Genomic DNA, 25,391 nt, shown 5'->3' on the forward strand with positions numbered 1-25,391 from the left:
AGAGAATTCTAAGTTCATGCCAAGGGGCTGGAGACTACCTAGATGGTATATGAGGTGTTCCTCCTCCAACCTGAGTTTAGCCTCATCATGGCAGTAGAGGAGGCCATGTATGGACATATCCGAATGGGAATGGGAAGCAGAGTTGAAGTGGGTGGCTACCGGGAGATCCTGTCTGTTATGGAGGAGGAGCGGAGGGTGCATAAGACCTTTGCATAGTACTGCATTTATCAACGTGGAACGGAGACCGGGCTTGTAAATCCAGCAAGGGCAAAGGATGTTAGGAATGGCAAGGGTGGAGCACCGTGGGAGGGGTGAAGGACAGGTGGCAGAGAAGGAGTGCCAAGGGTGGGGGTTGGCATAGGTGCAGACACACCCAGCCTTGAGGCTCCGGGCAAGGTCATTAGATTTCAAACAATTGGTTTATTGATTTATTGATCATTACAGAATGTCTCTCTGCTCCCTCCCTTCTCCCTTCCCCTTTTCCCAACCATGATTCCCCTCTCCCTGCCCCCTTCCCACTCTCAGTCCACAATAGAGACCCATATCAGAATCAGGTTTATCATCACTCACACATGAATTTTGTTTTTTTTTGCAGCAGTACAGTGCCATACATAAAATTACTATGATGTATATGTGCCTGAAGCCCAGTTTATACTTCTGCGTCAAATATACGCCGTAGGTACCGCGAACCCTACACCGTGCCCTATGCCGTAGGGTGACGTGCACCTCCCCAAAAATGTAACTCAGGCGTCGCGGTGACGCAGACCGCAACAACCGTGATTGGTCCGCTTGGTAGCATCGCATTTCCGGTTGCTTTTCTCCGCCACGTCTGTACACTGATGCGAAATAAATGGTTGGAGACGATGAACCAAATCGTCAAATTTACCTGCCGACATCCAAAAATATTTGAAATGCATTTCCTTGTCCATGTCTCCCACAAAGAAACTCAACACAGTGACATAGAAACCCCACCGCCAACTAGCGTTTTGGCGGTGAATCGCAGAGCGACGCAGACAGAACTACGCATGCTCGCTACGGCGTAGGGCTACGCAGAAGTATAAATCAGGCCTACGGCGTAGCCAGTACGCACAAGTATAAATCACTTTAAGACTTCTGCACAGTACTGTACCTATTGAAAGTATCCTGACTGGTTGCACCGTGGTCTGGTAGGCAAATAGAATTCACAGAGATGAAAGAAGCCGCACTGAGTGGTAGATTTTGCCTGATACATCACAGGCACATCCCTCCCCATGTAGGTAGTATCTGCAGCAAACACTGCCTGCAGAGTCAAACATCTATAATCAATATCCCCACCATCTGATCAATGCTACCATCAGGCAGGAGATGTAGAAGCCTGAAGTCCACACGACCCAGTGCAAGAACGGAAAAGCATACTGTCGACGTTTTGGGCCAGAACCTCCGGCAGGACATCGAAATGTTAACTGTTTGCTCATTTCCATAGATGCTGCCTGGCCAGCTGAGTTCCTCCAGCATTTTGTGTGTACTGCTCGGATTTCCAGCATTCACAGATTCTCTCTGGTTTGTGCTCTGACCACTCTAATCACTTTGCGCTGAAATGGACTTCGTTTTTTCTTGTTCAAATTGTTTTTTTTCTCTTATGCCTAGGGACATACAATGTATATAAGCTATCTTACCTATGTATGTTCAACTGATTTTTAAAAATTCAAGTCAAGTTTTTTGTCACGAACACAGTCAAACAAGATGAAGTTTCTTCAGACTAGGGTGTAAAGCACAGTAGTACATGCAACACACTTGTAACACACATTAATTTAGGAAAGTAGTATTTAAATCTACAGATGAATTATGCATAGATAAACACAGTAAAGTGCATCAATTAAATATTGTAGAGTGCAGTACAAATTATCTTGTGACACTTCTAATGCGATGCGGCAGGGAGTTCAGAAGCCTAATGGCCCAAGGGAAGAAGCTGTTTCCCACCCCGACAATTCTCGCCTTTATGCATCGGAGTCTCCTGCCTGATGGTGGAAAGTCAAAGAGGATGCTGGATGGATGGTAACACTGAGGGCCCTGCGTACTGATAAACGTCCCGGACAGATGGTGCGGAGACACCTCTGATCCTCTCGGCCGTTCTCACAGCTTTTCGTAGGGACTTCCAGTCCGATGCTCCGCTGCTCCCATTTCCAGATGGAGATGCAGCTTCTCAGGGCGCTCTCAATTCAGGTAAAACGGGGGAGAAGGGAAAGACTCGATCTCCCCAGTCTGTGTCTTCTCAGTCAGGGAGGTGAAATTGATGAACCAGGTGAGGTCGCCTGTGATGTGAACACTGGTGCACTTAACTCTCTTTATGGATCAGCCACGTATGCACAGAGGGGGATTAAATTCCTTCTCTCATTGTGTTTTTGCTTGTGCTGCAAAGGATCAAGAGTAACAATTATTTCATTACAAAACAACACGCACAAAATGCGGGAGGAACTCGGCAGGCCAGGCGGCATCTGTAGAAATGAATAAGCAGTCGACGTTTCAGACCGAGAGCCTTCTTCGGGACTGGAAAGGAAGCGGGGACGATGCCAGAGCAAAAAGGTGGGGAGAGGGGAAGGAGGTGAAGCCAGGTGGGTGGGGGAGGATGAAAATGGGAGAGGATAGGTGGGTAGGAAAGATAAAGGGCTGGAGAAGAAGGAATCTGATAGGAGAGTGGACCACAGGAGAAAGGGAAGGAGGAGGGCACTCGGAGGTAGGTAATTGGCAAGTTGAGAAGTGGCAGGAGGCCAGAGTGGGGAATAGAAGAAGAAGGGTGTGGGAGAGGAAAATTTTTCATCCTCCTTTACACTTGGGCACTGAAAATGACATTAAACAACCTCGAATCTTGACAGATTGGGTATAATTCATATTTATGCTTTTCTTGCGAATGCTATGTGCCTGCAATGTTGCTGCAAGTGAGTTTTTGGTCACTCCTGTGCATATATGCGCTTGTGCATAAGATAATGAACTCCACCTTGACTCTGGGTCCACGTACGTTACGTGCCAAAATCCTAAAGCTGCTGCCGGTCACGAGGGGAAAAGTGAAAGAAGTGCTCGTTCTGTTTTCCTTCACGAGACTCAGGCCACTCAGTGTTAGAGATGTTGACTGAGCAGTAACATTACTCAAATTTTTCTCGACTTCAAAGTGGTATCAAGGGATCCGCTCATACATCTGTGCGCGCAGTAATGCTTGCCAGCATAAATAAATAAGCCTTGCAGAGACAGTGGGAGGAAGAGGAACACTGAGGTCCCAGAAGGGAACTTTAATCTTTCACCACTTTGCCAGCCTGTGGCATGGTAGCGTAGTGTTTAGTGCAACACGACACCATGCCAGTGATCACCGATCGGGCTTCAATTCCTGCTGCTGGCTGTAAGGAGTTTGAATGCTCTCCCCATGGCTGCGTAGGCTTCGTCCCACTTTCCAAAGACATACCTGTCAGAGTTAGCGAGACGTGGGCATGCTTTCTTGACGCGGAAAACTTGCAGGCTACCCCCAACGCAATCCTCAGGCTTTATTGATGCAAACGACCCATGTATCAATGTTTCATTATACATGTGATTAGTAATGCTAACCTTTTAAAAAAATCTTTTTCTTTGGAATGGGTTGCTCCACAAATACAGCTCATAGATTGCTCCTTTATCAGTCAATCTAAGTTGCTAAGGGCAGAATTTCTATTAACATTTTTTTTTAACTTTGGTATATTTGTCGGAGCAGTGCTGCCAGGATAATCAAGGACACGACCCACCCAGCCAACACACTTTTCGTCCCTCTTCCCTCTGGGAGAAGGCTCAGGAGCTTGAAGACTCGTATGGCCAGATTTGGGAACAGCTTCTTTCCAACTGTGATAAGACTGCTGAACGGATCCTGACCCGGATCTGGGCCGTACCCTCCAAATATCCGGACCTGCCTCTCGGTTTTTTTGCACTACCTTACTTTCCATTTTTCTCTTTTCTATTTATGATTTATAATTTCATTTTTTAATATTTACTATCGATTTGTAATCCAGGGAGCGGGAAGTGCAGAATCAAATATCGCTGTGATGATTGTACGTTCTAGTATCAATTGTTTGGCGACAATAAAGTATAAAGTATTACCAAAGACTCCAACAAGCTTATGCAGATGTATTGTGGAAAGCATTCTAACTGGGTGCATTGCCACCTGGTATGGAGGGGGGCCACTGCCCATGCTCGGAAATAGCTGCAGAAATTTGTAAGTTCATCCGGCTCCATCATGGCCATAAAGAACACTTTCTAAAGGTGATGCCTCAGAAAGGCGGCATCCATCATCAAGAATTCCTACCAACCTGGACGTGCCCTCTTCTCATCAGAATGGAGGTACAGGAGCCTGAAGGCACACATTCAATATTTTAGAAACAGTTTCTTCCCCTCTGCTGTCAGATTTTGGAATGGACAATGAACCACCTGGTGAACACTACCTCACTATTTTTAAAATTTAATTTCTCAGGGAGGAGAAGATGGCGGCGTGATGCAGCGCGCAAGGCCGCTCCGAAATGATATCGTATTTGTTAAGTAGGTACAGTGCACAATCCTGATTTGATGGAGACAGACATGAGAAAGCACAGGGGAACATCTGGAGAAACTTCTGAAATGCCCGCTTCGCTGCCGCTGCTACTGTGCGATCGAGAATCTCCGGAGGGGGAGGCCCCAAATCCTCGGCTTTGTCTATTGCCTGTTGCCGGGGCCGGGGTCGAAGCGCTCAGCAGAGATGGTGCTCAGTGCTCGGTGTCGGAGAGCTGGTCGGAGGCTCGAAGTTTTCGGACGGACTCGGAGTCGGACTGTGGTCGGGTGCTTCCAGGATGCTGCATCGGCAAGTTTGAGGAGCTGGAGGTTCATGGCAGGAAGAGTTTTCTTCCTTCTACCATCTACGTGAGATGATGGGACTTTCGAGAGACTTTGAGACTTTTTTTTACCGTGCCCATGGTCTGTTCTTTATCAAATTACGGTATTGCTTTGCACTGTTGTAACGATATGTTATAATTATGTGGTTATTGTCAGTTTTTTTAGTCGCGGTTTGTCTTGTGTTTCTGTGATATCATACTGGAGGAACATTGCATCATTTCTTAATGCATGCATTACTAAATGACAATAAAAGAGGACTGCGTGTCCTCATAATCTAATCTAATCTAATCTAAATGTATACATATCTTATTGGAATTTATTGTATTGTTATGCAATGCACTATACTGTTGCCACAAAATAGCAGATCTCATGACATTAACTCAGTGGCCACCTTATTAGGTGTGTGTTCATGGTCTTCTGCTGCTGCAGTCCATCCACTTCACAGTCTGACGTGTTGTGCGTTCAGAGATGCTCTTCTGCACACCGCTGTTGTAGCAAGTGTTTATTTAAATTACTGTCGCCTTCCTGTCAGCTTGAAACCAGTCTGGCCATTCTCCTCAGACCTCACTCATTAATGAGGCATTTCGCCCTCAGAACTGTCTGCCGCTCAACGGACTTTTTTTTTACTCAAGTCACCCTGTCTGGCACCAACAATCATTCCACGGTCAAAGTCACATATCTTCCCTGTTCTGACATTTGTTCTGAACAACAACTGAACCTCTTGACCATGTCTGCATGCTTTAATGCATTGAGTTGTTGCTGTGTGATTGGTTGATTAGATATTTGCATGAACGAGCAGGTGTACAGGTGCACCTAATAAAGTGGCCTCTAAGTGTATGTCAGAGATATTAAACCTGTTAGAACATAAGAATGTAAGAAATAGGAACAGTAACAGGCTGTCAGGCCCATCGAGCCTGCTCTGCCATTCAATAAGATCATGGCTGATCTGGCCATGGACTCATCTCCAATTGCCTGCCTTTTCCCCATAACCCTTAATTGCCCAACTATGCAAAAATCTATCCAACCTTGTATTAAATATATTTACTGAGGTAACCTCCACTGCCTCAGTGGGCAGACAATTCCACAGATTCAGCACTTTTTGGGAAAAGCAGTTCCTCATCATCTCCATCCTAAATTTACTCCCCCGAATCATGAAGCTACGTCCCCTAGCTCTAGTCTCACCTACCAGTGGAAATAAGTTTCCTGCCTCTATCTTATCCATCCCTTTTGTAATTTTATTGTTTCTATAAGATCGCTCATTCTTCTGAATTCCAGTGAGTACAGTCCCAGGTGACTCAATCTCTCCTCATGGTCTAACCCCCTTCATCTCTGGAATCAACCTGGTGAACCTCCTCTGAAGCACCTCCAAAGCCAGTATATCCTTCCTCAAGTAAGGAGAGCAGAACTGCACGCATTTTCCCGTTTCTGAATCTGAGAAAACCATGGAGAACTGCCTTAGGATTGCGTCGTGGAATGGGTATAGATCTTGTGTTCAGATTTTTTAGAGGAAAACCTGAAGCTTTATGTCCCAGAGGTATGTAAACTACCCAGTGAGCTGTGGCTGACATAAAGAAATCTAAGTGCCTTGCAAATAGAGCGCACTTCCTGCAAGTGTCACCCTAAACACTTTCTGCTGAACGACACAAACACTTTCATAAACACTTTCTACTGAATGACAACTTAATTTATGTAGCACGCTGATGGCAGCCAAACACTCTAAGCGCTTCATAGCAACACTGCGGAATGAATGCTGACAGCGAGATGTGAGGCAATATTAGTAGACTAAAAGCGTGGATGAGGAGGTGGGTTTTAAAGGAGGGAAGAAAGGCGGAGAGATGGTGAAGTTTAAGACGAGAAGATATGGGAGCAGAATTAGGCCATTTGACACATCGATTCTTTTCCGCCATTTCAAAGTGGTTGACCCATTTCCCTCTCAGCCCCATTCTCCTGCCTTCTCCCATATCCCTTCATCCCTTGGCTTATCAAGAATCTATCAACCTCTGCCTTAAATGTATCCAATGACTTGGCCTCCACAGCTGCCTGTGGCAACAAATTCCACAGATTCACCACTCTCTGGCTAAAGAAATTCCTCCTCATCTCCATTTTAAATGGACGTCCCTCTATTCTGAGGCTGTGTTCTCTGGTAGACTTCAGCACTGTAGGAAACATCCTCTTCAAATCTACTCTATTGAGGTCTTTCAACATTCGACAAGTTTCAATTAGATCCCCTCCTTATTCTTCTGAATTCCAGTGAGTACAGGCACAGAGCCGTCAAACACTCCTCATATGATAAGCCTTTCAATACCAGAATCATTTTAGTGAATATCCTTTGAACCCTCTCCAATGTAAGCACATTCAGAAAACTATTCCAAAATCTGAAGGCTGAAGACTTGTCTGCCTTGAATGGCAAGTGGTGGAAGCAGTCCATATTAAGGAAAGCCCTCTCCACTATTGAGCATATTTATAAGGAGTGGTGCCACAGAAAAAGCTGCATCAGTTATCAAGGACCCACAGCAGATTTTCCCAACCTGGGGTCTACCCATTGGTTAATGGTAGGGGTTCATGGCATAAAAAAAATATTGGGCTGATCTAGGCTATGGTCTATTGACTGCCAAGAAGGCCCACCAGCACCTTTACTTCCCAAGAAAACTAAAGAAATTTGGCCTGTGCCCTAAAACCCTCACTAATTTTTATAGATGCACCGTAGAAAGCATTCTTCTAGGGTGCATCACAACCTGTCCAAGACCGAAAGAAGCTGCAGAAGATCGTGAACACGGTGCAGCACATCACACAATCCAATCTTCCGTCCTGGGACTCACTTTACACCGCACACTGTCGGAGCAGTGCTGCCAGGATAATCAAGGACATGACCCACCCAGCCAACAGACTTTTCATCCCTCTTCCCTCCGGGAGAAGGCTCAGGAGCTTGAAGACTCGTACGGCCAGATTTGGGAACAGCTTCTTTCCAACTGTGATAAGACTGCTGAACGGATCCTGACCCGAATCTAGGCCGTACCCTCCAAATATCTGGACCTGCCTCTCGGTTTTTTTGCTCTACCTTACTTCCCATTTTTCTATTTTCTATTTATGATTTATAATTTAAATTTTTAATATTTACTAATTTTAACTATTTTAAATATTTTTAATATTTAATATTTGTAATCCAGGGAGTGTGAAGCGCAGAATCAAATATCGCTGTGATGATTGTATGTTCTAGTATCAATTGTTTGGTGACAATAAAGTATAAAGTATAAAGTAGAAAGTATAAATGTTCTTGTTAATGCCATTGGGAAGAAGGTACAGGAGCCTTAGGTCCCACACCACCAGGTTCAGTTATTCCCCTACAACCATCAGGCTCCTGAACCAGCCTGGATAACTTCACTCACCTCAACTCTGAACTGATCCCACAACCTAGGATCACTTTCAAGGAGTATGCAGGACAAACAGCTGAGCCAAATGGAGGGCCCCTCAAACAAGGAGGTTCGATCTTTCACTCCTGGACAAGCAGTCCTGTCGAGGGAATACAGAAGTAATCAAAAGAGGGAACTCGGAAAGATTAAGGACAGAACTGGACCACTCTCCTGCACAGTGGAGACCTGATATCATCCGGAGATGACAGGCTGAACAGTTGAGGAGAGCAGAGTGAATTGCTAGAGAAGAAAGGTGCCGTCAGAACTGTTAGTCCAACACCCTAAACACTTGGCCACGCGCCACACATACTTGAGTTGAGATGCATTATATATTGAGTTGAGATGCACTGTACATTGAGCTAGAGTTCAAAGCTAAGCAGAGAGGAGTGTTGTGTACTTAATATTTGAGTAATATTGTAAATACATTGTTTGATTAAGCATTCTTTGTTTACATAATTCATTATGGATTGAATGTAAAAAGTATGTGAATGGCATACGTTATTATGCCACCACGTCATGTGTCAGCGCCTCACTATAGAAAAATTAAGGACACACAAAAAACTAATTTTTGGAGTTACAAAATAGAAAAATCATTATAATTTATTTACTTTTTATTTACACAATTGGTTGTCAGTCTTTGTTTATGCATAGTTTTTCATAAATTCTGTTGTATTTCTTTGTGCTCTTATAAATGACTGCAAGAAAATGAACCTGAAGACATTTATCTGTTAATTTATTTGGAGATACAGCACGGTAACAGGCCCCGTAGGCTCGATGAGCCCACGCCAACCAGTTACACCCATGTGACCAATTAACCTAATAAGCTGTTCGTCTTTGGAATGTGGGAGGAAACCGGAGCAGCCCTGGGAAAACTCACGCGGTCACGGGGAGAGCGTACAAACTCCTTACAGGCAGCTGCGGGAATTGAACCCCGGGTCGCTGGTACTGTAATAGTGTTACACTAACCGCTGCCGCCCCGAGGTAGTATATCGTACTTCGATAATAAATTTGTTTGACTTCAATGCTAGGAAAGGCTGAGGCTAAATCAAATTAATAAAAGTGAGATTCTGTAAAAATTTTAAGTTTAAATTAATCAGAATCAGAATCAGGTTTATTATCATCGGCCTGTGTCGTGAAATTTGTTAACTTAACAAATTAAATTAACCAGGAATGATTACTGAAAATTTTTGAACTCCTTTGAAAATTCGTATTCTTTGACTCATTTCAAAGATTCAAAGATTCAAAGAACATTTAGTATCAAGAAATGTATAAATTGTACACCTTGAGATTCGTTTGCTTACAGGCAGTCACAAAGCAAGAAACCCAAAAGAACCCAATCAAAGAAAACAAAGACCAACCCCCAAGGGGCAGGGAAAAAGAAAAAAAACACAAATCATGTAACAATAGAAGCGAGCAACAACAGTAGCATTCCGAACCAAACTGTGTCCCCAGATCCAAATCCCTGGAGCAGGCCCAGAGCCCCGGCACGTGTCCACTACGCCAGCGGGGCAAATCGCTGCAAAGTTCACAGACATGAAGCACAGCAGCCGGTGGGGTTGGGGGGGGGGGGATGCGGCCTCACAGCCCTAACATTGCAGAGAGAGGAGTCCCCAGTCTGTCCGGGCCGACGAGTTCACGGCGCTAGCCAGGCGTCAGAGAACATTTCAGGAGTGCAGTGTTATGTGTTTCACTGGAACGGGGCTGCACGAGGACATACCCGATCAAAACTTCTCCATGGACGGCTTCCAGACCATCCGGGCTGACCGGAAGTGCACTGAGAGCGGTAAGCGTAAAGGAGTTGGGTGCTTACTGTTCTGGTTAACAACGGATGGTGCAATCCGGGTCGTATTACGATCGAGGAACGTGTTTGTAGACCGGATATTGAACTTTTTACTGTTGGACTTCAGCCATATTCCACTGAGATACAACACTGGGCGTCACGGGAGGTCGTTCCTGCCTGTGGCTATCGAACTTGCAGCTCCTCCCATGGAGGGTCAGACACCCTGAGACAATAGACTGGTCCTGAACTTATTTTCCATCTGGCATAATTTGCATCTTGTTGTTTGATTATTTGTGGTTTTTGTATTGCTATATCTATGCTGTATTCTTGGTTGGTGCGGCTGTAACGAGACCCAATTTCCCTCAGGATCAATGAAGTATATCTATCTATCTATCCATCTAAATTGTCCAAACAGCGAATCGTACCTCACATTCAGACCCGGGCTGTCTCCGATTCACAATCTCAATTGCGAATTTCGAAATGAAAACTTACTGAGTTTCGCAAAGTGTTCATACCGTAGTCTAATGTAACTGCTGTGCTGAAAAATTGTGGAATCCATTTAGAATTTAAACAGTTAATGTCATGGGGTAGAAGGGTGATAAATTGGCTGCTGCTATCAATGGAATTTGGTGATGGCTTCTGCCCATGAAATAGTCTGTTATAAATATCCTCATAAATTTTACAGCATCTCACAAATCCAATCAAATGCAAAATGCAAATGCCATGAAGAGGTGGCAGGCAATAGGAAGGACTGAGGAATTAGATCACACACCACTTTTGACACACAAGGGGCCATGCTCCGTGCAGCCCTGAGATTAGTTTGCTAAATGCAAGGACTGAAGGTCCCTTTCATAAGTACCAGAGAGGCATTCTTCAGAAATCTGGAATGCTGGGTATTGCAAAGAATGCCCCCGGGCTAAAGTCCACACCCTCGCTTAATGAAGTATGTATATAATTCTGTTCACTGAAATACAAATTGCTTTCAACGTATGTCAGTAAAAGCAGAATACAAACGAGACCATTCATCAGAGATAATTCTTTTTAAAAGCAACTGCGGCTTCTGAGACCCAGTCACACTGAATAAAGCGACTTCACGTATAATAGTGTAGTACATTTCTGAAAAGTAGAGAGAGGAGCAGTGGGGACACCTCGACCGTGGGAGAAAATATACTCAGTGGCCACTTTATTAGGCACACCCGCATATTAATACAAATATCTAATTAGCCAATCACGATGCAGCAACTCCATGAATAAAAGCATGCAGACATGGTCAAGAGGTTCAGTTAGATTAGATTAGATTAGATTAGATTATGAGGACACTCAGTCCTCGTTTATTGTCATTTAGTAATGCATGCATTAAGAAATGATACAATGTTCCTCCAGTATGATATCACAGAAATACAAGACAGACCAAGACTAGAACTGACAAAAGCCACATAATTATAACATATAGTTACAAAGGTGCAAAGCAATACTGTAATTTGATAAAGAACAGACCATGGGCATGGTTAAAAAAAAAGTCTCAAAGTCCTGATAGCCCCATCATCTCATGCAGACGGTAGAAGGAAGAAAAAACTCTCCCTGTCATGAATCTCCGGTGCCGCAAACTTGCCGATGCATTGGAAGCACCCGACCTTGGCTGGCACTGAGTCCGTCCGAAAACTTCGAGCCTCCGAATAGCCCTCCGACACCGAGCACTGAGCACCATCTCTGCTGAACGCTTCGACCCCAGCCCCGGCTGCCGAGCAACAGGCAAAGCCAAGGATTCAGGGCCTTCCCCTCCGGAGATTCTTGATCGCACAGCAGCAGCGGCAGCAAAACAGGCATTTCAGAAGTTTCACCAGCTGTTCCTCTGTGCTTCTCATGTCCGTCTCCATCAAATCAGGATTGTGCACGGCATCCTACTTCACAAATAACAGATATTCATTCCGGAGTGGCGGCTGCGCGCTGCATCGCGCTGCCATCTTCTCTTACCGTGAAGTAGGTTAGTCATAAGCATAAGAAATTCTGCAGATGCTGGAAATCCAAAGCAACACACACACATAAAATGCTGGAGGGACTCAGCAGGTCAGGCGGCGTCTATGAAAATGAATGACCATTTGACACTTTGGGCCGTGGAGAAGGGTGTCAGCCGGAACGCCGACTGTTAACTCATTTCCGTTGATGCTGGCTGACCTGCTGAGTTCCGCCAGCATTTTGTGAGTGTTGCAAGAGGTTCAGTTGTTGTTCAAGCCAAACACCAGAACGGGAAGAAATGTGATCCAAGTGACTTCGACAGTGGAGTGATTGCTGGTGCCAGATGGGGTGGTTTGAGCATTTCAGAAACTGCTCATCTCTTGGAATATTCACAAACAATAGACTCTAAAGCAGGGGTTTCCTAATCTTTTTTTATGCCGTGGACCAATACCATCAAGGAAGGGGTCAGTGCACCCCAGGTTGGGAAACTCTGGTCTAGAGTTTATAGAGAATGGCATAAAAATCCAGAAAAAAAATCAAGAGAGTGGCAAACAAGAGAAAATCTACTGATGCTGGAAATCCAAGCAGCACACACAAAATGCTGGAGGAATTCAGCAGGCCAAGCAGCATTTATGGAAAAGAGTAAACAGTCGCCATTTCAGTCCAAGAGTTCCTTCATCAGGACTGGAGAATAAGGATGAAGTGTCAGAGTAAAAAGGTGGGTGAGGGAAGGTAGAAATATGAGGTGATTGGTGAAACGAGGAGGTGGTAGGGTGAAGTAAAGAGTGAAAGAAATACAGGATTGGAGAAGGGGGAATCTGATAGGAGAAGGCCATGGAAGAAAGAAAAGGTGGAGGAGCACCAGAGGGAAGTGATGGGTAGGTGAGGAGATAAGGTGAGGGAGGGAAATAGGAATGGGGAATGGTGAAGGATGGGGGGCATTACCAGAAGCCTAAGAAATCGATGTTCATGCCATCCAGTTCGAAGCTAATCAGATGGAAGTTAAGGTGTTGCTCTTCCACCCTGAGTATGGCCTACTCGTGACAGTAGATCTGTGGGCGAAAATGCCTTGATAATGAAGAGAGGTGAGAGGAGAATGGTCCGACTGGCTGAAGTTCACCACACAACATGCCAAACCTTGAAATGGATGGGGCTACAGCAGCAGAGACCCTGAACATACAGAAATATACTCAATAGCCACTTTATTAGGTATAGGAAGTACCCAATAAAGTTGCCACTGAGCGGACTTCTCTGTTAGAGAGTGTACCGTTGGTTCCAGGTGTGATGCAAGCGATTGACTTAAAATAATCAACTATTTAAAATCATGAGTTTATTTTTCTCTTCATACCCACACAGTCCCAAGTTTTTCCAGACAGACATCCACTTTGTACCTCTACATCCCCAATTTCTATTTCACCAAGAACCTGAATTGCAGAACTGTTATGGGACAGGGGAAAGCCATTCAGCCCATCAAGTCCAGACCAGTCCCTAGCAGAATTCTATTTATCACTCTTTCTCCATAACTTTGCATACTTATTTGTTTTTAAATTTATTTTCGAGATACAGCATGCAACAGGCCATTCTGGCCCAATGTTCCTGGGCCACCCAATTACATCCATGTAACCCATGTGACCAATCAGACACTCTCTCTCTCTCACACACACAGACACACACGTACACACAGACACAGACACACACACACACACACACACAGTGAAATGCATCATTTGCATCAATGCCCAACACAGTCAAAAGATCTGCTGGCAGCAGAACACAAATGTTACCTTTCTTCCATGACCAACACAGCATGCCAGGAACAGAGTAACATTAGGCACCTATATATAGCTAGGGTGCCTAAGACTTTTGCACAGTGCTGTAGTAATTTTATGTATTGCACTGTACTGCTGCCGCAAATGAAAAACAAATTGTGTCTGCACCCACGCCACCCCCCTGCCCCTGACTCTCCTTCTCTGCCACCTGTCCCACGCCCCTCCCACAGCGCCCCACCCTCGCCACTCTCAACATCGTTTGCTCCGGCCAGACTTACAAACTCCTTCTCCGCTCCACGTTGACAAATACAATTCTGTGCTAAAGTCTTAGGCCCCCTACCTATGAAATAAAAGAGAAGGTTGGTAGCTTGGGTTGGCTGCTTGTTTGTAGGGTTGTTCGCTGAGCAAACGTCTCGTCACCAGTCGAGGTGACATCATCAGCGCGCAAAGGTGATGTCACCTTGTCTGATCATGAAACATTTGTGATATGCGTATATATATATTGCTTGTGCCTTCGGCTTTTGCCCAGGACTGTATGTCGTTCGGAGTGTGGGAGGAAACAGGTCATGAGGAGAACATACAAACTCCTTACAGACAGACAAAACTGGACCCAGGGTTGCTGGCACTGTAATAGCATTATGGGAATTGCTAAACTAACATACCACCCATTATCATAACAGCATTAAAAGATTATAAGGTTTCTTCAAGAAACACATCTTTAACTACAGACACCAAGGAGTCAGAGATGAAGGCTGAAGATAATGTTTTACAACTTTGATCACTATCTCCAGTAGACTGGTTAGTAAGTGAATGTGAAGAACTAAAGGAAATTTGTTTCCCCACTTCATCTGGCGTGATATGATTAAGTTGAAATTTTTTCTTTAAAGGACACTGTTGGTAGTCTTAACACAGCTCGTTACTGCATTATTTTGAATACTGCAGATAAATATGGACAGAATCTTCTTTTAGTTGAGCAACTGTGGTAATCCACATTAGCACAGTGGTTATAGACTGTTGTATTCTATAGTCTTTGCTAATGATCTGGAGATACAAGTTCAAATCCCACCAGGGCTGCGATGCAGTTTAAATTCTGTTAATTAAATAAATTTCTATTTAAATGCAGGTAATACGTTAAACTGATAAATAGTATCGGCAATAGTGTTAATTGTTGTAAAAATCCCTCTGCCTCACTAAGATCCTTCAGGGATGGAAGTTAGCTGTCTTTATGTAGACTGGCCCATAGACACACAGAAATCAAGTCAAGCCAAGTTAATCCTATCCTAATCACGGGACAATTTACAATGACCAATTAACCAATCAACCGTTATGTCTTTGGACTGTGGGAGGAAACCAGAGCACCTGGAGGAAACCATACAGGCATAGGGAGAACTTACAGAGACCGGTAGAAATAGAATCTGGATCACCAGTGTTGTAAAGCATTGAGCTAACTACTGTGCTAGCATGCCGCCCCAAATCCAGATAGGTCTTTCTGAGGATTCTGTGGGATAAGTTACTATATACATCCAGGAAGACAGGGTTTGATTAGAAGTAGTCAAAATAACTTTTGTGCATGGAAGATCATGTCTTATGAGTTTTTTAATGAGGTGATCAAGGAAGTTGATGAGGGCTATTGAAGTGGTTTATATGGGCTTCAGTAAGGCCTGTGGTAAGATTCCACATAGTAGACTGCTTTGGAAGGTTAAATCATATAGGATCCAGAGAGCTGGCTAATTGACGAAGGGTATTGCCCCAAAACATTGACTGTTTATTCATTTCCATTGGATGCTGCCTGAACTACTGAGTTCCTCCAGCATTTTGTGTGTGTTGCTACGGATTCAGAATTAGAATCAGGTTTAATTACACGGCATATGTTGTGAAATTAGTTGTATTTGCAGTGGCACTACATTGCATTAAGTATATATATATGTGTTAAATCGTTAAATTAACTAAGTAGTGCAAAGACGGAAAATAAAAAAAAGTGGTGAGGTAGTGTTCATGGGTTCAATGTCCATTCAGAAATCCGATGGCAGAGGGGAAGAAGCTGTTCCTGGATCGTTGAGTGTGTGCCTTCAGGCTTCTGTATCTCCTTCCTGATGGTAACAAAGAGAAGAGGGCATGTCCTGGGTGATGGGGGTCCTTGATGTTGGATGCCGCCTTTTAGAGGCATCGCTCCTTGATTTCCAGCATCTACCAGAATCTTTTGTGTTTATAAATTGGATGCACAACTGGTTCGAGGCGAGGAAGCAAAGGGTGATGGTAGAAGGTTAGTTCTCAATCTGGAGGCCGGTGACCAGTCAACTGCCTTAGCAATTGGTGCGGGACCCACTATTGTTTGGCATCCGTATCAATTTGGAGAGGAACGTAGAGAGCACGGTTGGTAAGATTACAGAGGCACTAAAATGAAGAAGGTTATTAAAAATTACAGGGGATCTTGATCAGTTGAGTAAATGGCTAAGGAATAGCAAATGGAGTTTAATGCTGAATAAGTGCATTTTGGAATGTCAGGTACAGGTAGGACTTTCAGGTAGGGTCTTGGGAGCAAAATGAAATGAAATGATCTTTATTGTCATTGCATAGTACAATTTGTCATGTACCGATACAGCGAAAGTGAGTTTGCAACTCCCATACTCAATGCTATAAAACAACAAATAAAATAAATAAACAATAAATAAAATCAAGTAACCTGCCAGTACAACCAGCAATCATAAAACCAGTATCAAAACAGCAATATAACAAATTTATGGATGATGCTTGATCGATTGGTTCAGAGCAATTATAGCTCTGGGGAAAAAGCTATTTTTCAGTCTGGAAGTGCTGGCATAGAAAATCTTATAAGGTCTGCCATATGGAAGAAATTCAAACAGATGATTGCATGGGCGTGTATTGTCCTTACAGATGCTTGTAGCTTTCCTTAGGCAGCGAGAGCTGTGGGTGTCCTCCAGGGCTGGGAGCTGTGTCCCGATGATCTTCTGTGCACTAGAGACGACCCGTTGAAGTGCTTTCTGTCAGCTGCTGTACAACTGAGATACCACACAGAGATGCAGTATGTTAAGATGCTCTCTGTGGTGCAGCAGTAAAAGGTCACCAGCATCTGTTCAGGTAGACCAGCTTTCTTCAGCGTCCTGAGGAAAAACAAGCATTGTTGTGCTTTCTTAACTATTGTAGTGGTGTTAGTGGACCATGTAAGGTCTTCTGAGTTATGTTTTTCCAGAAGCCTAAAACTGGACACTTTGTCCACAATGTCTCCGTTAATGTAGACTGGAGCGTTCTCGTCATCCCGTGACTTTCCAAAGTTGGTAATTAGTTCCTTAGTCTTTGCCGTATTAAGAGACAGGTTGTTCTCTGAGCACCAGCTCACTTAAGTTCTGTACCTCCGCTCTGTACACCGCTTCGTCTCTGTTGGAGATCAACCCAAGTGTAGTAGAAAAGAGAACCCTCAGAGTACAGGTACATGGTTCCCTGAAAGTGGAGCCTTAGGTTAACAGGGTGGTCAGTAACATTTTGACATGCTGGTGTTCATAAGTCAGGGCATTGTGCACAGAAGCTGGGAGGCCATGCTGTGGTTGTACAGGACATGGTTGAGGCCACACTTGGAGTGTTTTTTTTCAGCTTTGGTTATCCCACTATTGGAAATCTGTTTCTAAACTGAAAAGAATGCAGAAAAGACAGACGAGTGTACTGCCAGGACTTGAGGGACTGAGTTATAGGGAGATGTTGGACAGGCTAGGAATTTATCCCTTGGTGTGTACGAGACTAAGAGGTGATGTTTTAGAGGTGTATAAATTAAGTTGGGTGGAATGGTGGAGATAGGTCTGTACCAAAGGACGTGTAAGGCGTTTCTTCCCTCCGCTAGCCTGCAGGTCACCCTTGGGCAAGGTGTAGCACCTGCCTAGCAACCATCCCCCCCCCCACCCCCAAGTGAAGCCATGGGAGCAGGTGGTGGGTGGTTGTATGAGCAGTTGGTGCATATCAGAAGTCCTGGTTATGCAACCACTGATGGCAGCCACTGAAGATTTGATGTTGCGGGTGTTTGTCGAGCTTGGCAATTACCCTCAACCCAAGCTATCAATATTCACCAACATCCTAAATCTCTGAAGAGTATTGATAATGGCTGAGGACACCCGTCTTGTAAAGACACTGCCCAGAAGAAGGTAATGGGAAACTACTTCTGTAGAAACATTTGCCAAGAACAATGATGGTCATGGAAAGACCATGGTCGCCCACGGCATACGACATGGCACTTAATGATGATGTCATACGACACGGCATTGAAGATGATGATGCTGATGATAAAATCATGAGGGGCATAGAGAGGGTAAGTACACTCAGCCCTTTTCCCAGAGTTGGGGCATGAAGAACTAGAGGACATGGGCTTAAAGTGAGAGGGAAAAGATTTAAGAGGAATCTGAAGGGCAATTTTTTTACACAAAGGGTGGTATCCATCTGGAATTAGCTACCCAAGGAAATGTTTGAGGCAGGTCCATTAGCAACTTTTAAAGGACAGTTAGACAGGTACAAGGATTGGAAAGGATTAGAAGGTTAAGGGCCCAATGCTGGCAAGTGGGACTAGCTTAGATGGGCATCTTGGTCGGCATGGATCAGCTGGGATAAGTGGCATATTTCCATACTGTAGGACTCAATGACGCTAAAGTCTCTCATGAGATGCAAGAACTAGACTTTGAACAAGAAGGCAAGCAGCACCTCCATTCCTAAGGAGATTGAGGGAAGCGAGGCTCCCTCCCCACCCATATTAACTGAATTTTACAGGAGCACCATTGAGATCGTCCTGACAAGCTGCATCTCCGTCAGGTATGGGAGCAGCCAAGCATCAGACCAGAAGCCCCTACAAAGAACTGTGAGAACAGTTGAGAGGATCATAGAGGTCTCCCTACCATCCATTGGGGACATTCATCAGTACACAAGGCTCTTAGTGTTATCAAGGATCCCACCCATCCATCCAGCATCCTCTTTGACTTTCTACCATCAGGCAGGGGACTCCGAAGCATAAAGACAAGGACGGTCAGGATGGGAAACAGCTTCTTCCCTCAGGCCAATAGGCTTCTGAACTCCATGATGTATTGTATTTGAAGTGTCTCCACATAATTTGTACTGAAGTATACAATATTTAATTTATGCACTTTACTTTGTTTAGCTACATGCAATTGATTTGTAGATTTAATCCTTACTTTCCTAAGTTATTGGGTGTTATGTGTGTGTTATGTGTGATACTGCGCTTTACACCCTGGTCTGGAGAAGTATTGACTTGTTTGCCGGTATACATGTATATAGTTAAATGACAATCAGAGATTAAATATAGTGCACGATTAATAGGCCTGTGTTTTAAAATCTCATTACATAAAAATCTTTTCTTTTTTAAAACCCATCTCGAATGCAGTTACTAAAGGCAAGCACTCTGAAAATAGCATCTATATCGCAGGATTATGGAAACAAAAATTGAAGATGGTTTAAAGAAACAACTCTAGTTTCAGAAGAGGAGAATCATGGCGGGTATTTCTGGAATAGCTTTTAATTACACTCCTGAGCAGACAGGCAGGAGCTTAAAAGAAAAAAGTGTCCGCAGACAATATACTATAATGGATCCACAGAGAACATAAACTTAGTGGTCACTGAATGTATGTTTGTGGTCATCTGCTGCTGTAGCCCATCCACTTCAAGGTTTGAGGTATTGTGCATTCAGAGATGCTGTTCTGCACACCACTGTCGCCTTCCTATCAGCTAGTCTCCTCTGACCTCTCTCATTAACAAAGCACTTTCACCCACAGAACTGCCACTCACTAGAAATGTTTCTGCTTTTTTGCACCACGTGCTTCAAACTTTAGCGACGGTTGTACTTGAAAACCCTAGGAGAACAGTAGTTTCTGAGATACTCAAACCACCCCATCTGGCACCAACAATCAATCTGCGATCAAAGTCACTTAGATCACATTTCGTCCCCATTGTGATGTTTGGTCTGAACGTCAACTAAACCTCTTGACCATATCTGCGTGCTGTTATGCAGAGTTGCTGCCACATGATTGGTTGATTAGATATTTGCATAAACTAGCAGGTGTACCTAATAAGTGGCCAATGAGCGTAGATATGAGGTGTGTTTCGCCTACCTACCTTGTGTTAGCGCGTGGTTAAGGCATCAGTCTAGTGATCTGAAGGTCACTAGTTCGAGCCTCAGCTGAGGCAGCGTGTTGTTCCCTTGAGCAAGGCACTTAACCACACATCGCTCTGCGATGACACCAGTGCCAAGCTGTATGGGTCCTAATGCCCTTCCCTAGTACAACATTGGTGGCGTGGAGAGGGGAGAATTACAGCATGGGCAACTGCCTGTCTTCCATACAACCTTGCCCAGGCATGCACCCTGGAAACCTTCCAAGGCGCAAATCCATGGTCTCACGAGACTAACGGATGCCTATATATATATATATCTCTATATATACCTACGGAAAGATTGTACCAAAAGTAGAGGATGATGCTCACAGATCAGAAAGTTTTCTAATCTTCTGCTAGATGTGAAAGTATTCTATACAGAAGTTGAAAACTTACCAAAACATTCAAAGGTGGGCCTGGATTATGAGAATTCCCCACTGGTGTAGACTCTGTGCTTGAATTCAATTGTCATTGTGAGGTATGGAGACTGCATTGCGGTGGACAGAAGGGCTTTACAGCGAGTATTTGAAACTACCCAGTGCATCACTGGCTCTGGCCAACCCACCATCAAGGACATATATACAGAAAGGGGCTAGAGAAAGTCCAGTAATATCGTGAAGGATCCCACCCATCCTACTTATGGACTGCCTGTCCCATTCCCATCAGGGAAGAGGCCGCACAACATCCACGCCAGGACCACCAGACTCAAAAACACAAAGCCATCAGACTGATCCACACCTCCATCCGCTAACCCACATCACCACCCCCCACCAGCTCTATATCCACATCAGCTACTCCTCTCCAGAGCCTCCCATTCCCCCCCCCATGCACTGCCACACTACACTGACACTCCATACCTCATATCTACACCAAAATTCTGCAGTTGCTGGAATTCCAAAGCAGTATACACAAAAGGTGCTGGAGGAGCACAGCAGCTGGATCATCTGCAACTGGATTCTCAACTTCCTAATCGGAAGACCAAATTCTGCGTGAATTGGAACGAACATCTCCACCTCAATGAGAATCAAAACTGGAGCACCTCAGGGGTGCGTGCTTAGCCCACTGCTCTACTCTCTCTACACCCATGACTGCGAGGCTAGGCACAGCTCAAATGCCATCTGTAAACTTGCTGATGATACAACTGTTGTTGGCAGAATTTCAGATGGTGATGAGAGAGCGTTCAGGAGCGAGATATATCAGCTGGTTGAGTGATGTCACAGCAACAACCTTGCAATCAATGTCAGCAAGACCAAAGAACTGATTGTGGACTTGAGAAAAAGTAAGATAAGGGAACACACACTGGTCCTCATAAAGGGATTAGAAGTGGAAAGAGTGACCAATTTCAAGTTCCTGGGAGTCAGCATCTCTGAAGATCTTTTCTGGGCCCAACATATTGATGCAGCTACAAAGAAGGCACAACAGCAGCTATATTTCATTAGGAGATTTGGTATGTCACAAAAACACTCGAAAATTTCCACAGATGTACCGTGGAGAGCTTTCTAACTGGCTGCGTCACCATCTAGTATGGTGGGGTGGGGGGGCTACTGCACAGGATCAAAATAAGCTTCAGAGAGTTATAAACTTAATCAGCTCCATCGTGGGCAGTACTCTCCATAGTATTCAAGAGATCTTCAAGGGGCAATGCCTCAGAAAGGCGGCATCCATCATTAAGGACCCCCATCACCCAGGACATGCCTTCTTTTCATTGCTACCATCAGGAAGGAGATACAGGAGCCCAAAGACACACAGTCAGTGATTCAGGAACAGCTTCTTCCCCTCTGCCATCCGATTTCTGAATGGACGTTGAACCATCAATACTACCTCACTACTTTTTTATTTCTATTTTTACACTACTTATTAAATTTAACTATTTAGTATATGTATACTTACTATAATTCACAGCTTTTATTCTATTATTATGCATTGCATTGTACTGCTGCCACAAAGACACCAGATTTCACAATATATGCCAGTGATATTAAATCTGATTCTGATTCAGGTCAGGCAGCATCTATGGAAATGAATAAACAGTCAATGTTTTGGGCCGAGACTCTTCTTCAGGACTGGAAAGGAAGGGGGAAGATGCCGGAGTAAAATGGCGGGGGAGGGGAAAAAGGGTATCTAGAAAGTGATAGGTGGAGCCAAGTGAGTAGGAAAAGTGAAGGGCTGGAGAGGAAGGAGAGGAGAGTGGAGCATGAGAGAACGGGAAGGAGGAGAGGACTTGGGCAGATTTTGTAACCAGAATGAGAAATCCTTTCATATGCCCTGCTACTATCTGGAAACATTTCTCTTGCCAAGAGACGCTTTGTCACTTTATAGTTTCCTTATGTACATACAATCAGTTGATGAAAACATATTTTTTGTTGCTATTTTTGTGCGATTGCGATCGGGACGGACTGGCACTGTGGCCGTCAGGTAGCGAAGACTCGGGACTGAGTTAGGCTGAACTGAGCTGGGACTGAATATGCCTGGACTCTTTCCATAACTTTTTGGTTTGATGTTTTATATTCTGTGTCTTTCTCTTGTTTTTTTTTTGCCGTTTGTGCAATTTGCTCCTTTTGTTGTGTGTTGGGGGTCTGATTTTTCCTTTGAGTGGGTTTTATGGTTTTCTTTGTTTCCTGACTGTCTGTGAGAAGACGAACCTCAGGGTTGTATACTGCATTTGATAATAAATGTCCTTTGAATCTTTGAAGGTTATTATGCATATACAACTACACTCAACAGTTACTTGTACATTATAGGATTGCATTTATATTTATATTTATCGTGTTTTTTTTAATGCTGTATCGGATTCAGGGTAACAATCATTTTACTCTCCTTCACACTTGTAACACCCTGGGAAAGGTTTCACTGCTAATGTAATAGTCTTTCTGTAGAAGTACTGCTAATGCAATGGTTTTTCTGTAACAGCAGTGTTTGGGTTATGGCTAGAGATAGATAGATAGATACACTTTATTGATCCCGAGGGAAATCGGGTTTCGTTACAGCCGCACCAAACAAGAATAGAGCATAAATATAGCAAACAATCAAACAACAAAATGCAAACTATGCCAGATGGAAATAAGTCCAGGACCAGTCTATTGGCTTGGGGTGTCTAAACCTCCACGGGAGGAGTTGCAAGTTCGATGGCCTCAGGCAGGAACAACCTCCCATTACGCCCAGTGTTGTATCTCGGTGGAATATGGCCGGGGTCCATCAGCAAAAAGTTCAATATTCGGTCTACAAACACGTTCCTCGATCGTAATATGACCCGGATTGCACCATCCGTTGTTAACCAGAACAGTAAGCACCCAACTCCTTTACGCTTACAGCTCTCAGTGCACATCCGGTCAGCCGGAACGGTCTGGAAGTCGTCCATGGAGAAGTTTTGATCGGGTATGTCCTCGTGCAGCCCCGTTCCAGTGAAACACATAACACTGCACTCCCGAAATGTTCTCTGACGCCTGGCTAGCGCCGTGAACTCGTCCATTTTATTACCCACTGAACTCCTGTTCTCCACAAGTCTCTGTTGTCTTGACCCGGCCCTCTTTCCTCGACTTTGTGATCCCGGGGGCTTTGGAATGTGCTCCGTGCAATGAAGGGAGTGTTTTTATCTTGCTGTGTACCTGAGACCGAGGTGACCTGGGTCTTTTGTTCGGTGGAAGATGGAGAAAGAAGATGCCAGAACGGAGAGGCTGTAGACACCAGAAAGGAGTGTACTTGGAGTGGGGCCTGGAGTTGACGAAGCCCCGGGGAAAATTGATGGAGTACCAGCAGAATCGAAACCGTGAGTTTGTGCACATTCGACTGTTCAATAACCCTTTGGTCAAATTAAAAGTTATAGAGTTAAGTCGTTTAATTGCATATGGTCTCCTGTCTGTTATTTTGTGTTACTGTTTTGTAACAGGGTAACCCATCACTCAGCATCCACACAAACAGGAGGTTTTGCACCTCAATCTCGTATGTTTGGTGGGGACAGAGATTGTCTTCCCTGGACTTACATAGCCGGCAGAAGCTGAGAGTTACACACTTGTGTAAAAACTAATCTTGAATCTCAGCTGACATTTCAGAATCAAAATCAGGTTTAATATCACCGACATATGTCGGAAATTTGATGATTTTGCAGTACAATGCAAGATATAGTAATAGAGAAAAAACTGAATTACAGCATATATATTATATATATAGAATCGCTATATTACGATAAGTAGTGCAAAAATAGAAATTAAAAATAAAGTAGTAAGGTAGTATTCATGGGTTCTGTGTCCATTTAGAAACTGGGTGGCAGAAGGGAATTGTTGAGTGTATGTCTTCCTGTGCTTTCTTCCTGATGGTAGCAATGGGAAGAGGGCATAACCTGGGTGCTGGGGGACTAGATGATGGAAGCAGCTTTTCTGAGATACCCCTTGAAGATGTAATGGAACTGACATTTGGTAATATTGCAGCTTGCAGGATTTAATCCATTCCTCGTCTAGGCTGAGTTTGACTAGTTTTTAGTCACGTAATCGGGCAAAAGGGGAGTGAATTTTTATTTCTTTTTTGAGTTCCTTCATTTTGAGCTAACCCTTCAGATGAGCGACCTGACCACAAGCCACAGATCCAAGCCTGGCATACCGTTGTACTGCTGGAAGGCTTCCGACACGTGCTCATTACACTCCACTTCTCTGGAGAGATGGTGTCCAGGGCTTCATAATTGAAGGTCTCCTTGGCAACAACTCACCAGCTTGCCCGCAATACGGAAAGCAGAGAATTGATCACAGTGTTCCAAATGCAGCTTTGCTGCGGACAGAACTTCAGAAGCTGGTAAGCTCCTCCTTCAACTGTGTACAAAGACATTTCAGCCTGTGTGTAAGAGTGGTTTACCGTGAGATTACACTGGCGGGTAGGTTTCTTGACACGCACTCTGAAACAGGCCCATGTAATTTTAAGTGTATTTCAGCAACTAATGTTCATCAAGATTCAATGATTAATTTTTGAATAAAGTTGATCCTTGATGCTTGATGAACGTTTGCAGAAACACACACAAAACTAGCTGGTAATTATAGTATTATATAGAACTGTGTAAAGGTCTTAAGGCCAATTTATGGTTCTGCGTCAAACCTACGCCGTAGGTACAGAGTAGCCATGTACCCTACACCATAGCCTGACGCGTACCTCCCCAAGAATGTAACTGTGCGTCACGGTGACTCAGACCACAACAACTGTGATTGGTCCACTTGGTAGCATCGCATTTCCTCCTACGCTGCAATAGCTTCCCACTGGGTGACTGAAGGGCAGGGAAGGAACTCTGGCTGCAATGTTTTCCATAAAGCTTTACAGACCTCCGAAATTATGGAGGACCTTTGCTTGATGCCAGTTTGTAGCTAACTTCTACAGCCTGTTGACTTCCACCTGAAGCTAAAACTTGAATGGTGATTGCCAGTCTCTGAGTATACTGTGCATACGCTGATGTGAAATAAATGGTTGGAGACGATGAAT

General features: G+C 44.2%; 1 protein-coding gene across 3 annotated transcripts in view; it reads right to left on the bottom strand.

The window, feature by feature from the left end:
• LOC134339031 (parkin coregulated gene protein homolog) overlaps positions 1-25,391 on the bottom strand; it is a 498,671-nt gene that overhangs the window by 85,890 nt on the left and 387,390 nt on the right. Inside the window, exon 6 of one of the 3 annotated variants that reach the window (XR_010016335.1) lies at positions 8,247-8,370. The exons of the other annotated variants lie outside the window; for them this stretch is intronic. The gene's annotated coding sequence lies outside the window, so the exon portion shown is untranslated. The remainder of the gene's footprint in view (positions 1-8,246; positions 8,371-25,391) is intronic. 3 annotated transcript variants of the gene reach the window in all.

Source organism: Mobula hypostoma, chromosome 28 (assembly GCF_963921235.1).
Source record: "Mobula hypostoma chromosome 28, sMobHyp1.1, whole genome shotgun sequence".
NCBI classification, from domain to species: Eukaryota; Metazoa; Chordata; class Chondrichthyes; order Myliobatiformes; family Myliobatidae; genus Mobula; species Mobula hypostoma.